The 15,316-nt window shown below is 39.6% G+C and overlaps 1 protein-coding gene across 1 annotated transcript in view; it reads left to right on the top strand.

Moving 5' to 3' along the window:
* Positions 1 to 8,350: 8,350 nt before the first annotated feature.
* LOC101397600 (schlafen family member 12-like) overlaps positions 8,351 to 15,316 on the top strand; it is a 60,296-nt gene continuing 53,330 nt past the window's right edge. The window contains 1 exon segment of the mRNA XM_087440819.1: positions 8,351 to 8,431. The gene's annotated coding sequence lies outside the window, so the exon portion shown is untranslated.

Raw genomic sequence — 15,316 nt, 5'->3', positions numbered from 1 at the left:
CTGAAAAAATGGTGCTGTAAAATAATTGATTACATTGGGGAAAAGGGGAGGACTGAGGCCAGTGCCCCCATCATGGGGCTAAATATGAGCCAGCAAAAGGTCAAGCAAGATTAACCTCCATTTGGGTTTTGCTGAGGTGCCTGCCTATCTCTGCCATCTGGCTCTAGCCATTTGGGACCTAATTTCACTAAAGATCTGAAAACTTGCCCAGCCAGTGTAAAATAAAACAACTTGTTTTTTAAAATAAATTTTGTTTTAGAATAGTTTTGGATTTACAGAAAAGTTACAAAAATAGTACAGAAAGTTCCCGTATGCCCCTCACTCAGTTCCTCCTATTGTTAGCATCGTATATTACTATGGTTCGTTTGTCACTACAAAGGAACCAACGTTAGTACACTGCTATCAAGTAAACTCCACATTTTATTTGGATTTCCCAGTTTTTACCTTTTCCTCTGTTCCATCAGGATGCCATCCAAGATGCCACATTATGTTTAGTAGTCATGTCTCCTTAGCCTCCTTTGGTCTGTGACAGTTTCTCAGACCTTGTTTTTGATGACCTTGACAGTTTTGAGGAGTGCTGGTCAGACATTTTATAGAATGCCCCTCAATTTGAGTTTCTCTGATGTTTTTCTCATAATTAGACTAGAGTTAAGGGTTTTTGAGAGGAAGACCACAGGGGTGAAGTGTCATTCTCATCACATCATATCAAGGGTACATGCTATCAACAGGACTTATCACTGATGATGTTAACCTTGATCACCTGACTCAGCCAGTGCCTGCCAGGTTTCTCCACTATCATCAAGTTACTTTTTCCCCCCTTCTATATCAGTAAGTGCAGCCCCTACTCAAAGGATGGCCATTGAAGCTCCGTCTCCTTGAGAACACAGTATCTACATAAAGTATTTGCAATTCTTCCGTACAGAAGACTTGTTTCTTCTCCTTCCTTTATTTATTTACTGGTTTACTCATTTATTTACTGATTCAGTCATTTATTTATATTTATGGACTCAAGGATATTTATTTAATATTTTGTGTTATCTTATAATACTACATTACTTAATTTGTTGCCCAAGTTCTTCTAGCATTAGCCATTGGGACTCTTTCGAGGTGACTCCTGTGTCCCTTTGCCCCTGTCCTTTTATTTTTTGAGCACTTCCTTACTCTCTGGCACCACGAGATGCTCCAGGCCCATCTTGTATCTTCTCTTCCTCAGCCCTAGAATCAGCCATTTCTCCAAGGAGCTCTGGTTCCTTTTGTTGGAGAATGGCATTAGAAACCAATATCTGGGCTCTAGGGGTGCTCGCTGCTATTTATTTGTTTGTTTTGTTAATGTTGACTCTTGTCTTGTGACTTTTTCCATATGTCACTGATTATGGCTGCACTGTCCAATTCGGCATATGTTAGCCCCATGTGGCAAATGAATACTTGCAATGTGGCTAGTCCAAATTGAGATGGGATGGAAAATTTTAAATTTTATATCAGCTTGCATTATATTTCTGTTGACAGCGGTAGTATAGGGATTGTTGAAATAGGAGTCTGCTCATTGCATTCTCAACAGAGTGGAACGGGAGGTGGATTTTGCCCTCCAGAGGACGTAATGTCTGAAGATATTTCTGGTTGTCACAACCTGGGGGCAGTGTGTTAATGGTACTCAGTGGGTAGAGGCCAGGGATAGTGCTAAATATCCTATAGTGTACAGGACAGCCCTCACAAGAAAGAATTTTCCAGCCCAAATTGTCAATAGTGTTGAGGTCAACAAACCCTGAACTAAAGGAAGAATGAATCTATCCCCCTTAAATAAGTATTTACAGGTTGGGAGGGTAGAATAGGTTAGGGTTTTAATCTGAGGGAATGTCTTGCTTTATGATAAGTGAGGCCTGATGGACTGAGTTTTCCTCTACTCTTAGTGAACTCGTAAACGGAATGAGGAATTCTGGAGGATTCCATGCCCCAATAGGGACCCTAACCTTTCTAATGCTGAAGTAATATAGTTGAAGAAGCTGTTTGGTCCTTGTGAAATAGTAGTGCCAAGGATAACTAAGGGAAGTAGTTTCTTGGATAAATAGCCTATCTTCAGAGTGTATTAGAAAATAAAGCCATGAATGTCTCTCAAATTCTTTGGTCCTATATTGATCAATTTCATATACTACGAAGTGCTCATATGAATCTTAGAATATATCAACAGTGTAAGAAATACTCTCCAGGCATGGAGAAAATAAGAAATATAAGCTCAGTGGTCACTCTATAGACATGACTCTCTGAAACTTGCACAAATACATTAAATACATTACAGAATTTAATCTTCAGAAGCCTGAATTTTATAATGTTTTGTACTCTAAAAAAATTATAATTGGAAACAAAATCTTTAGTTAAAGGTAAATGCTATGCTCATGATAGAATAAACACGAAAATTAATGTAGAAACAGAAATAAAGTTTAAATAATATTCCATTTTGCTGATATAAACCATTTCTCCTCTAAAGAGTTTTGAGTTGAGAAATAGGAACATCTGACTTCAGAAGTATGATCCCAGTGCTGATAAAGAAACAAGATAACCAAGTTAACAGGCCAGAAGTTAGTAGTAATTAAAGAACTTAAGAATCCCCTCTTTACTAAGACTTTTAATGAAGATTGAGATAGTTTTAATAGTGTTTGGTAAAATAAATACAAGAGAATTTAATGCTTCTAATTAGGGTATCTCCTTTGTTAAAATTGTTTTGTGAACTCAAGCTATACAAAATGGCTGTATACCTTCTCCCTGATTTTCCGTGGTAAGACCTAAAGAAGCAAAGAAGGCATTTTCAAGACACTTGGATTGCTTTGGAACGTCCAAAATAACTACACTTGGCTGCTAGGTCAGATGACTGTATTACCCACACTAAAGAAATAAGATGGCGTATGAATAGAAAAAGGAGGGAGGAAGTGAGGCCAGGGAGAAATACACAGGAAGCTTCAGTAGCAGTAATGTTTCATTTTCTAAGGAGGGAAGTGGACACACGGGTGGTGGTATACCTTTTGTACGTCTGAAACATTTCATAATAAAAATGTAAGGAATCATTCTTAACCTCACCCCCCCAGGGATGACCACAGGTGATATCGCCCGATCTTTGCCCTGGTAACTGGATGTGTCCTCAGTTCCCTGTGCGGTCCCGTCTCCTGCGGTAACAGCTGCTCCTGGGGCGACCCCTAGGCATCTGCGGAGGGCGGGACCTCAGTATCCGCCTTGGTTTCCCAGCGGGGAATTTATTTATTTATTTATTTTGGAGAGAGGCTTCATTTTATTTCTTTTTTTTTTAAAATTTTTTGTTTATTGCAGTAACATTGGTTTATAACATTGTATAAATTTCAGGTGTACATCATTATACTTCTATTTCTGCATAGATTACATCATGTTCACCGCCCAAATACTAATTACAACCCATCACCACACACATGTGCCGAATTATCCCTTTCACCCTCCTCCCTCCCCCCTTCCCCTCTGGTAATCACCAATCCAATCTCTGTCTCTATGTGTTTTTTTATTGTTGTTATTATCTACTACTTAATGAAGGAAATCATACGGTATTTGACCTTCTCCCTCTGACTTATTTCACTTTGCATAATACCCTCAATGTCCATCCATGTTGTCACAAATGGCTGGATTTCATCGTTTCTTATGGCTGAGTAGTATTCCCTTGTGTATATATACCACATCTTCTTTATCCATTTGTCCCTTGATGGGCACTTAGATTGCTTCCAAGTCTTGCCTATTGTGAATAACGCTGCAATGAACACAGGGGTGCGTGTATCTTTACGCATTGGTGTTTTTAACTTCTTTGGATAAATACCCAGCAGTGGAATAGCTGGATCATATGGTAGTTCTATCCTTGATTTTTTGAGGAATCTCCATACTGTTTTCCATAGTGGCTGCACCAGTTTGCACTCCCACCAGAAGTGTATGAGAGTTCCCTTCTCTTCACATCCTCTCCAACATATGTTGTTTCCTGTGTTGTTAATTATAGCCATTCTGACGGGCGTGAGGTGCTATCTCATTGTAGTTTTGATTTGCATTTCCCTATATTTAATGATTTTGAACATCTTTTCATGTGTCTATTGGCCATCTGTATATCTTCTTTGGAGGAATGTCTGTTCAGGTCTTTCACATGATCATCTCAATAGATGCAGAGAAAGCATTTGACAAGATACAGCATTCATTTATGTTAAAAACTCTGAATAAAATGGGTATAGAAGGAAAGTACCTCAACATAAGAAAGCCCAGATATGACAAACCCACAGCTAATATCATCCTCAATGGTGAAAAACTGAAAGCTATCCCTCTAAGAACAGGAACCAGACAAAGATGCCTACTGTCACCACTCCTATTTAACATAGTACCAGAAGTCCTAGCCAGAGCAATCAGGCAAGAGAAAGAAATAAAAGGGATCCAAATTGGAAAGGAAGAAGTGAAACTCTCACTATTTGCAGATGACATGATTTTATATATAGAAAACCCTAAAGAATCCACCAGAAACTTTTAGAAGTAATAAACGAATACGGTAAAGTTGCAGGATACAAAATCAACGTACAAAAATCAGTTGCATTTCTATACACTAACAACGAAGTAGCAGAAAGAGAAATTAAGAATACCATCCCAGGGCCGGCCCTGTGGCTTGGTGGTTAAGTGCGCGCGCTGCGATGCTGGTGGCCCGGGTTCGGATCCCGGGTGCGCATCGAGGCACCACTTCTCCGTTCATCCTGAGGCCGAGTCCCGCATACAGCAACTAGAAGGATGTGCAGCTACGACATACAACTATCCACTGGGGCTTTGGGGGGAAAAAATAAAATAAATAAAATCTTTAAAAAAAAAAAAAAAGAATACCATCCCATTTCCAATTGCAACAAGAAGAATAAAATACCTAGGAATAAACTTAACCAAAGAGGTGAAAGATCTGTACATGGAAAACTATAAAACATTGCTGAAAGAAATTGAAGAAGACACAAAGAAATGGAAAGATATTCCGTGCTCTTGGATTGGAAGAATTAACATAGTTAAGATGTCCATACTTCCTAAAGCAATCTATAGATTCAATACAATCACTATCAAAGACCCACCAACATTTTTCACAGAAATAGAACAAAGAATCCTAAAATTTATATGGAACAACAAAAGACCCCGAATAGCTAAAGGAATCCTGAGAAAAAAGAACAAAGCTGGAGGTATCACACTCCCTGATTTCAAAATATACTACAAAGCTATAGGAACCAAAACAGCATTGTACTGGCACAAAAACAGACACACAGATCAATGGAATAGAATCGAAAGCCCAGAAATAAACCCACACATCTATGGACAGCTAATCTTCGACAAAGGAGCCAAGAACATATAATGGAGAAAGGAAAGTCTCATCAATAAATGGTGGTGGGAAAACTAGACAGCCACACGGAAAAGAATGAAAGTAGACCATTATCTTACACCATACACAAATATTAACTCAAAATGGATTAAAGACATGAATGTAAGACCCCAAACCATAAAAATCCTAGAAGAAAACAGGCAGTACCCTGTTTGACATCAGTGTTAGCAGTATCTTTTTGAATGCCATGTCTCTTCAGGCAAGGGAAACAAAAGAAAAAAATAAATGGGACTACATCAGACTAAAAAACTTCTGCACAGCAAAGGAAACCATTAACAATATGAAAAGACAACCCACTGACTGGGAGAAAATATTTGCAAATCACATATCTGACAAAGGTTAATTTCCTAAATATATAAAGAACTCATACAATTCAACAAAAAAACAAACAACCCAATCAAAAAATGGGCAAAGGATACGAACAGCCATTTTTTCAAAGAAGATATACAGTTGGCCAACAAGCACCTGAAAAGATGTTCAACATCACTAATTACCAGGGAAGAGTAAATCAAAGCTACAATGAGATATCACCTCACACCCATCAGAATGGCTATAATTAAAAAGACAAGAAATACAAGCGTTGGAGAGGATGTGGAGAAAAGGGAACTCTCATACACTGCTGGTGGGAATGCAAACTGGTACAGCCACTGTGGAAAACAGTATGGAGATTTCTCAAAAAATTAAAAATAGAAATACCATATGGTCCAGCTATTCCACTACTGGGTATCTATCCAAAGAACATGAAATCAATAATTCAAAAAGATATATGCACCCTTATGTTCATTGCAGTATGATTCTCAATAGCCAAGACTTGGAAGCAATTCAAGTGCTCATCCATTCATCTGAAAGGATAAAGAAGATATGGTATTTATATACAACAGAATACTACTCGGCCATAAAAAAGACAAAATCATGTCATTTGCAACAACATGGATAGACCTTGAGGGTATTATGCTAAGTGGAACAAGTCAGACTGAGAAAGACAATTACCATATGATTTCACTTACATGTGGAAGATAAACAAACATATAGATAAGGAAAACAGATTGGTGGTTATCAGAGGGGAAGGGGTTAAAGGGGCACGTAGGTATGGTGATGGATAAAAAGTAGACTATTGGTGGTGAACATGACTGTATAGGAGGCTATACAGAAACTGAAATATAATAATGTCCACCTGAAATTTACACAATGTTATAAGCCAATATGACCTCAATAAAATAACTTTTTTAAAAGTGCATAAAAATCATTAGAATAATGAGAAAATGTGTCAGTTTGCTGGATCCAGAAATCTAGGAGTGTAAACAAATGTATTTATATTAACAGGTAGAAAAAATATTTTTTAAAGACACCATCGAAAACTGCCTGAAAATTAAGGACTTAGGAATAGTATCCGGCAAAAGATGTGCAAGATCTTTGCGAAAATCATGTAGAACTTTATTGTAAGACATTGAAGAAAATGTAAAGAAGTATAGAGATATATTATGTTCATGGATTGAAAATCTTAATCTCATAAAGATGTCATTGTCTCCAGACTGATCTACAGACATTTGCAGCACATATAACCAAAAAATTGGCAAAAACTGTAACGTTCGAAAACAAATTCAAAATCTGAAAACACGAAGTGTTGGACACTACTTTGAGAACGAGAACATGTACACAATTCTGTGACACAATTTGGATCTGGTAGATAGTACTTGGTTTCAAAATGTTAGCTACCGCTCCCTACTGAGGCTTATGCATCTCAGGAACATAATGTTGATCGAAAAAGGCAACCACGAAAAGAAGCTCAAAGAGAATACACATAGTATCGTTCCAGCTACTATAGGTGCATAACAAATTATCCCAAAACTCAGTTGCATAAAATAACCATTTATTTAACTCATGGATCCTGAAGGTCCCTGAATACAGACAGCGCACAGCAGGGAAAGCCTTGTCTCTGTTCCATTCACTTGCAGCTGGTGTGGCTTGAAGGTTGGGGTTCCAATCATCTGAAGTTTCTCTCACCCACGTGTCTGAGGTTGATGGCAGGGAGACTTCAACAGCTGAGAGTTCCTTACTCCTCCCTCCCTCCCCCCCCCGCCCCCTCCCTCCCTCCCTCCCCTCATCATGTTTTAAAACATGGCTTCTGTGCATTTCAAAAGCTGTAGGTTCCGGAGACAGGTTTCAGATGTGAGGAACTGAAGAAACACGTATTACCATAATTACCATAAAAAAGGGGCCTGGGAAAAGCAAAGCGGCAGGAGAGCTGTATCCCCTGAGAGATGCCTTTGGAGCTTGGACTAATCATCCCAGAAGGGCCCAAGGTGCTCCTTACACCACGAGGGGTGTGCGTCCGACCGCCCCTCCAGCGGAGCAGCCAGCTCTTCGCTCCTTCGCTCTCTCTGCGCCTTAAGCAGCTCTCGCCAGTCCTCAGCGGCGACTGAGCTTTGCGGCAAGGGGACAGTAGCGCTGCACCGGGAACGCGAGCAGAGCTGGCAAGGTCCGCGTAGGCTCACCCCGCTAGGAGGCTGACCCTTCTTCAGCCGCGCTGAGGCACAAGAAAGACACTCGCGCAAAGGCTCAGGGTCGCTCTCTGCGCGCGCGCGGGCACTTCCTGGAACGTAAACTGGCTAACAGAAGGCAGGTTTCTGGAAACTTCGGCCACAGAGGCGCTAAGAGCGGGAAACGGCTGCCGCGCGGGACTTGAGTGCGCAGCAGGACCCGCGTCCCCTTAGCCGGTGCAGAGCGTGCAGACAGGGACGGTAGCTTGGGCCTCGCCGAGTTCTTTCTTTGTTTTCTTTAAATGACCTTTATTCTTTTAGTTTTACCATGCAGAATATAGAGAATACAGATAAGCAAATACGAAAGGGGAGAGCTCCCGCCGTCACTCAGAGATAGTCACGTAGGCCTTTTTCGTCTAGTCGCTTGGCGCCGAATTTCGGGAGGCGGGGCGGCGTCGCTATTGGCTGGGCGCGCTGTCAGGCGCGCTCACGCGCTCGCCGGCAGGCTGGGGCTCTCTCGCTGCTCTGAGGGATCGTGCAGCCCGCGAGCAGCGCGCGGGTAAGTTTGGCCCCTTCCATTGCCAAATATTCGAACTTCAGCTTCTTATCCCCCTGAGGTCTAGTCTGCTGGCTCCCGGACGTGGTGGGGCGCCCGCAGCACAAGCCCCACCCCCACCCCGCTCCCCGGGAGACCCCTGGCTGGTTTCTCTCCGGTTTGGGAGTCTTGGCTCTCTGCCTCTCGTCTCAGTAGCAACTTCTAGGCAAAATTGCGGGCTCTTAAGGACTGGGATCCGGACACTTGGGAGGTTGGGGTCAGGGCAGGACGTCTGCCTCTGCTTGGGCCGGGAAGTGCCTTAAAGAGCCTTGGGGGTAGGAGGCGGCGGGTTCTTCAGTGTCAGCGGGGGCTCGTGAGGCGGGAAGAGCAGCGTGCTGTATGGACAGGTCGGGCAAGTGCAGATCTCCAGAGCCGCTTGGAGGTACTCTGCACTCCTGGCGTCCTGAAATGAGGGGATTTGGGGAGTGGGCTCTGTACGTAAAATGTGGCTGACCAGTCACTGATGAACTCTCTTCTAGACCCAGAAAGAGACCTCAAGCACTGTAGAGCCCTTCCAAGGTTTATAATCTAGAAGTGGGGAAAGATGAGAACCATGCCTTCCTAAACTAACTACAAAGTGCTGTACGGGGAGGCAAAGAAGGCACCATGCGTTTGTTCCCCAGGAGGTAGTTCTTGTCACTGGCGTCCCACCTTTCTGTGCAGTTCCCACCAACCTGCATTCTGGCATACCTCTAAGGAGATGTGAATGCTGTCCCCTTTCCCATTAAAATAGCTTACAACACAGACTAAATCTCAAACCTGGGTCTGATACAGTTTTCCTCATAGTCAAAAGTATAAAAGATTTCAGAGGAAACAACTAATCTGTAAACCTAGATCCAAGGTTCAAGGTGAGGTCAATGTATTTTAGGCCCTAGGGATTTGGAAACTCCAGTCTCCAGCATATTTTCGGAGGATTTTGTTCCATATGTATGCCTGAAGGTAGTGGTTTTGAACCATAGAAAGTTTTACATAGCTACAGTGTTGGACTAGTATGGCCAGGATCCCATGCTAACCCATAAGCCCAAGCTCCTGTGGGTTCCAGGTTTCCCCGAGTTATGGGAAAGCATCCTCCTTAAGCACTTTAGGGGTGAGATGTGCACATGGTGGGTGAACCAAAAGGGTTCACCTATGGCAGGGCCTGATGCAGAAGGTGCTAGAAGGTGGGCTGGGAGGAAAAGTGAGAGGACTCTAGTTACAGAGGCTGCAAGAAGAAATTGAGAGCAGGGCTGCTTGGCAGGGCTTGCATTACCAGAAGATAGTAGGACTGGGGCTGTGTTGCTGGGCGTAAGTGGAACTGATTCCCTGCAGACTTTTGGGATAGAGATGGAGAGTCTCTTCTATCAGGTCAGCAGGAAAGATGGACCCACATTTGAGGCGGCCCTCATGTGTAAGAAGTGTGAAGAAGTTTGGTCTAAAGAACACTAATTGTGGTATTATACTATGGAGAAAGGACAGCATGGCAGAAATACACATCTCCCTCTGCTTTTTTGTATAACTATGCCACATTAAGACTATTATTAAGTTTTAAACTTAAATGACTGTGCTTACCTGGCTTTATTGTTGTTCATCTACCAAGAGTGGAGACTTCTGTTAGTTTCTCTTTTTTTGGCACCCCTCAGGGTCATGTTCAAAAGCTTTCTGTTAGGGACTCAGTCCACAGGGCCTATTTGAATGAATCACTAAGTCTTCAGATCTCTTAGGGAGGCAGCTTACTTCTGGCTTAGCTCTGAGTTTTTTGGCACCCCTTTAAAGGTATAGAGCAGAGCCCTGTGATCCTCCCCGAGATAAAGTCACTAGAGAAAAATCTCGTAAAATTCTTCAGGAGACCACTTGCCAATGTATACCAAGATCTTTAAATATTTCATCACTTGATCCAGTAATGCAACTTTTAGAAACCTCTCTCTGTGTGTATACACTTTATATACGCACATAATTTTAGGTTATTTGTGCACCTAAGATCAAGTATAACCTCATGTTTTAGCCTCAACTTTGATTTCCACAGATTCAGACTCTTTCTTCACTTATATGACTTTTCCCTTGTGGGGCTCCATTCCTACAGAAACAAGGCATTTTGGCTTCTTTTCTGTCTGCTTGTTATGGCCTCCTATTCCCCATCCCAAGATCTTTACATATGTTTGAACCATATTTGTATATAGACTTGAAGTACTTTGCCAGGGATCGTAGACTCAATGCAAATTAGGAGATGTGATTAGCATATCAAAGCCTCAGTATAACTGATCCAAGGTCCTAGTATAGTTATATTGAACAGTTGAAAGTAACTTCAATTCTCAGATGTAGGGGAATAGTTAAATAATGGTATATTAATACTCTATATGAATTATGCAGAAGTTAACAAGGTTTTTAAAGAATAGCTAATTATTATCTTACAAAAATGACTATATATGATATATTATTACATGGAAAAGCAAGATTCAAAACTGTTTATCTATTTTCGTGTCTGGCAGTATGGCAGACCATGACAAACTCTCCCACTGGAAAAAACTCGTCGTGTTGGGTAAAATGTTAAAAGAATAAAAAATAGCTTACATTTCCAACTCATTTTGTGAAGCTACTATAACCTTGATACCAACATCTGTCAAGAATAATATGAGAAAGAAGAATTTCAAGACAATCTCACTCATGATCATAGATGCAAAATCTTAAAATATTAGCAAATCAGAATCAGTATTAAGAAATGATTACAGAAGTGATGTCAGCAAGATGGTGGACTAGGAAGCCCCAACCCTTCATTTCCCCATGGAAACATAAAAAACAAGCAGAAACTGGCTGAACCAATAGTCAAAGGTCTAAAGCAACCAAGTAGATGCCCAGTCAAGAAAATGCTACCTTCAAAACTGTAGGAAATTTCATGAAGTTTTTACTTGTCCTTGCCTCCACTCCTCCCGGGCATGGCAAGGTCTTGGTCTGGAGGAGGTAGCAGCCCAGTTCCCAGTGCCCTCCCTTAAGCAGTGGCAGAACAGTGTTTTTTTGCAGTGTTCTACCCTGTGTGGGGCTGCTTGAGGGATTGGTCTCTGTATCACCTAACTCAGAGCTCAGGTGGCGAAAAGTGGCAGGCACTGCTCATGAAAGTTGCAAGGAGACTATAGACTTGCAGATGCCTGGGACAAAAGATAAGAGCTGGAGACATAAAATAACCATCTAAAGCTTGGAGGAGGAGCTGGGGTGAGATTCTTTGGGAAATGAAGACATTGAAAAGCAGCCATGGGCATGGAGGAATTGAGAAAGTCACAGGCAGGACTCATGTTCAGAAAAGACCTGAGAATACCTTAAGCTTTCATGTGAGGCTGATTCCCTATGCTCAGAGCATGCCCAGCTAATCAGTGAAGGACTTGGCACAGAGCCAGCCCTCAAAGACTGGAAGAAATGACTGCACCCAATTTTCAACAAAAACTCACAAGGGATACAAAGAAACAAGGAAACATAGCCCATGCAAAAGAAGAAAGTGAAATGGCAGAACTTGTCCCTGAGGAAGCCCAGATATTAGACATACTAGATGAAGACTTTGAAACAACTGTCTTATGTATGCTCAAAGAGCTAAAGGAAAAAAATGGACAAAGAACAAAAGAAATCAGGACAATAATATATGAGCAAATTGAGAATATCAACAAAAAAATAGAAATTATAAGAAGAAAACAAACTCTGGATCTGAAAAATACAATAACTGAATTGAAAAAAATCACTAGAGAGGTTCAACAGCAGATGTGAGAAGGTATAAGAAAAAAATCAATGAATTTTAAGAGAGGACAATTGAAATTATCAAGGCTGAGGAGCAGGAAAAAAAAAATGAAGAAAAGCAAACAAAGCCTTACAGACTTGTGGAATACTATCAAAGGGACCAATATACACATTATGGGGGTCCAGAAGAAGAAGAGAGAAGAAGCAGAGAGATTATTTGAAGAAATAATGGCTGAAAACTTCTTAAATTTGATGAAAGATGTGAATCTACAGATCAAGTAGCCCAACAGATTCCAAGTAGGATAAACTCAGAGACCCACATCAAGACACACTATAATCAAACAATTAAAAGCCACAGTCAGAATCTTGAAAGCAGCAAGAGAGAAACAACTCATTGTGTACAAGGGATCTTTAGTAAGATTAACAGCCAATTTTTCAGCAGAAACCTTGGAGGCCAGAAGGCAGTGGGATGATGGATTTAAAATGCTAAAAGAAAAAACAAAACCTATCCACTGAGATTTCTATATCTGGTAAAACTGTCTTTCAAAAATAAAGGAGGAATTAAGATATTCCCAAACAAAAGCTGAGGGAGTTCGTTACCACTAGACCTGCCATATATCAAAATATAAAAGTCTTTGATAAAGGAAAATACATGGACAAATATATATAAAAACAAGTATTATTGTAATTTTGGTTTGTAGCTCCATTTTTAATTTTCTACAGGATTTAAAAGACAAGTATGTAAAAAATTATAAATATATTTTAATAGTACACAGTATATAAAGATACAAGTTGTGACATCAGTAACATAAAGTGAGGGAGGAATGAGTTGTAAAGAAGTAGAGTTTTTCTATGCAACTGAAGATGAGTTGATATCAATTTAAAACAGATTATCATAATTTTAGGACGTTATAAGTAATCCCTATGATACCTACAAAAAAATGTGTAGAATATACACAAAAGGAAATGAGAAGGAAACTAAAACATATCACTACAAAAATCAATTAAGTTCACCAAGATAGATCACATTCTAGTCCATAAAACACTTCTTAACAAATGTAAAAGAAGAAAAAAAAATACAATGTCTGCTCTCAGACCACAATGGAATTAAGCTAGAAATAAATAACAGAAAGATAACTAGACAATCCCAAACTATGTGGATATTAAACAATATACTTCAAATTTACGTGAGTCTAAGAACAAATTTCAAGAGAAATTAAAAATTATTTTGAACTAAATACAACTTATCAAAATTTGTGGGATGCAGCAAAAACAGTGTTTGGAGGGAAATTTATAGCATTGAATGTATATATTAGAAAAGAAGAAAGATCTAAAATCAGTAATCTAAGTTTCTACCAAAGGGAACTAGAAAAAGAAGAGCAAATTATATCCAAAGTAAGCAGAGCAAAGAAGTAATAAGAATTAGAGCTGAAATCAATGGAATTGAAAACAGGAAATCAATAGATAAAAGCAACAAGACCAAAAGCTGGTTCTTTGAAAAGATTAATATAAGCAATAAGCCTCTTGCCAGGCTAACTAAGAAAAAAAGAGAGAGGACACAAATTACTAATATCAGAAATGAAAGAGGAGACATCACTACAGACCCCATGGACATTAAAAAGATAATCAAAGAATACTATGAACAATTCTGTGTCCACAAATTTGATAACTTAGATGAACCAGACCAATTCCTTGAAAGACACAATCTGCCAAACTCACACACACAAAAATAGACAATTTGAATAGGCCTATGTCTATCAAAGAAATTGAGTCAATAATTAATAACCTTCCAAAACAGAAAGCACCAGGCCCAGATGGGTTTGCTGGTGAATTATATCAAACATTTATGGAAGACATTATACCATTTTTTAACAGTCTCAGAGGATAGAAGGAAAGGGAATACTTCTTTACTTATTCTGTGAAACCAGCTTTACTCTAATACTAAAATCAGGAAAAGATATTACGAGGAGGGAAAACTACAGACCAATATCTCTCATGAACATATATGCCAAAATCCTTAACAAAATGTTAGAAAGTTTAATCCAACAGTGTATGAAAAGAATTATACACCATAACCAAGTGAGCTTTATGCCAGGTGTGCAAGGCTGGTTCAACATTTGAAAATTGATCAGTGTAATCCATTACATCAGAAGGCTAAAGAAGAAAAATTACATACTCATATGAGTAGATGCAGGAAAAGCATTTGACAACATCCAGCAGTCATTCATGATAAAAACTCAGTAACTAGCAATAGAGGGGAACTTCCTCAACTTGATAAATAATATCTACAAAAAACCTACAGCTAACCGCATACTTAATGGTGAGAAACTTGAAGCTTTCCCACTAAGATCAAGTACAAAGTAAAGATGTCCCCTCTCACCCCTCCTTTTCAACAATGTATTGGAAGTCCTTGCTACTTCAATAAGACTAGAAAAGAGAATAAAATACATACAGATTGTGAAGGAAGAAATAAAACTGTATCTGTTTGCAGATAACACGACCATCTATGTAGAAAATCCAAAAGAATCAATAACAAAAGGAAAACAAAAACTCCTGGAACTAATAAGCAATTATAGCAAAGTTGCAGGATACAAGGTTAATGTACAAAAGTCAGTCACTTTCCTATATACCAGCAATAAACAGGTGGAATTTGGAATTAAAAACAATACCATGTACATTAGCACTGCAAAAATGAAATATTTAGGTACAAATCTAACAAAATATGTAAAAGATCTATATGAAGAAGACTGTAAACCTCTGATGAAAGAACTCAAAGAATAGCTAAATAAATGAAGAGATATTCCATGTTCATCAGTAGAAAGACTCAATATTGTCAAGATGTCAGTTCTTCCCAACTTGATCTATAGATTCAATACAATCCCAATCAAAATCCCAGAAGATATTTTGTGGATATCAACAAACTGAATAGCCAACACAATATTGAAGAAGAACACAGTTGGAGGACTGACACTACCTGACTTCAAGAAAGTACTATAGCTTCAATAAAGCTACAGTAATCAAGGCAGCATGGTATTTGTGAAAGAACAGAAATAGGTTAATGGAACAGTATAGAGAACCCGGAAATAGACCCACATAAATATGATCAACTAATCTTTGACAAATGAGCAAAGGCAATATAATGGAGCAAAGATA

Source organism: Ceratotherium simum, chromosome 16 (genome assembly GCF_057802395.1).
Source record: "Ceratotherium simum simum isolate JZ-2026a chromosome 16, ASM5780239v1, whole genome shotgun sequence".
Lineage (NCBI taxonomy): Eukaryota > Metazoa > Chordata > Mammalia > Perissodactyla > Rhinocerotidae > Ceratotherium > Ceratotherium simum.
The sequence above is the reverse complement of the archived record's forward strand: the minus strand, read 5'-3'. Positions and strand labels throughout refer to the sequence as shown.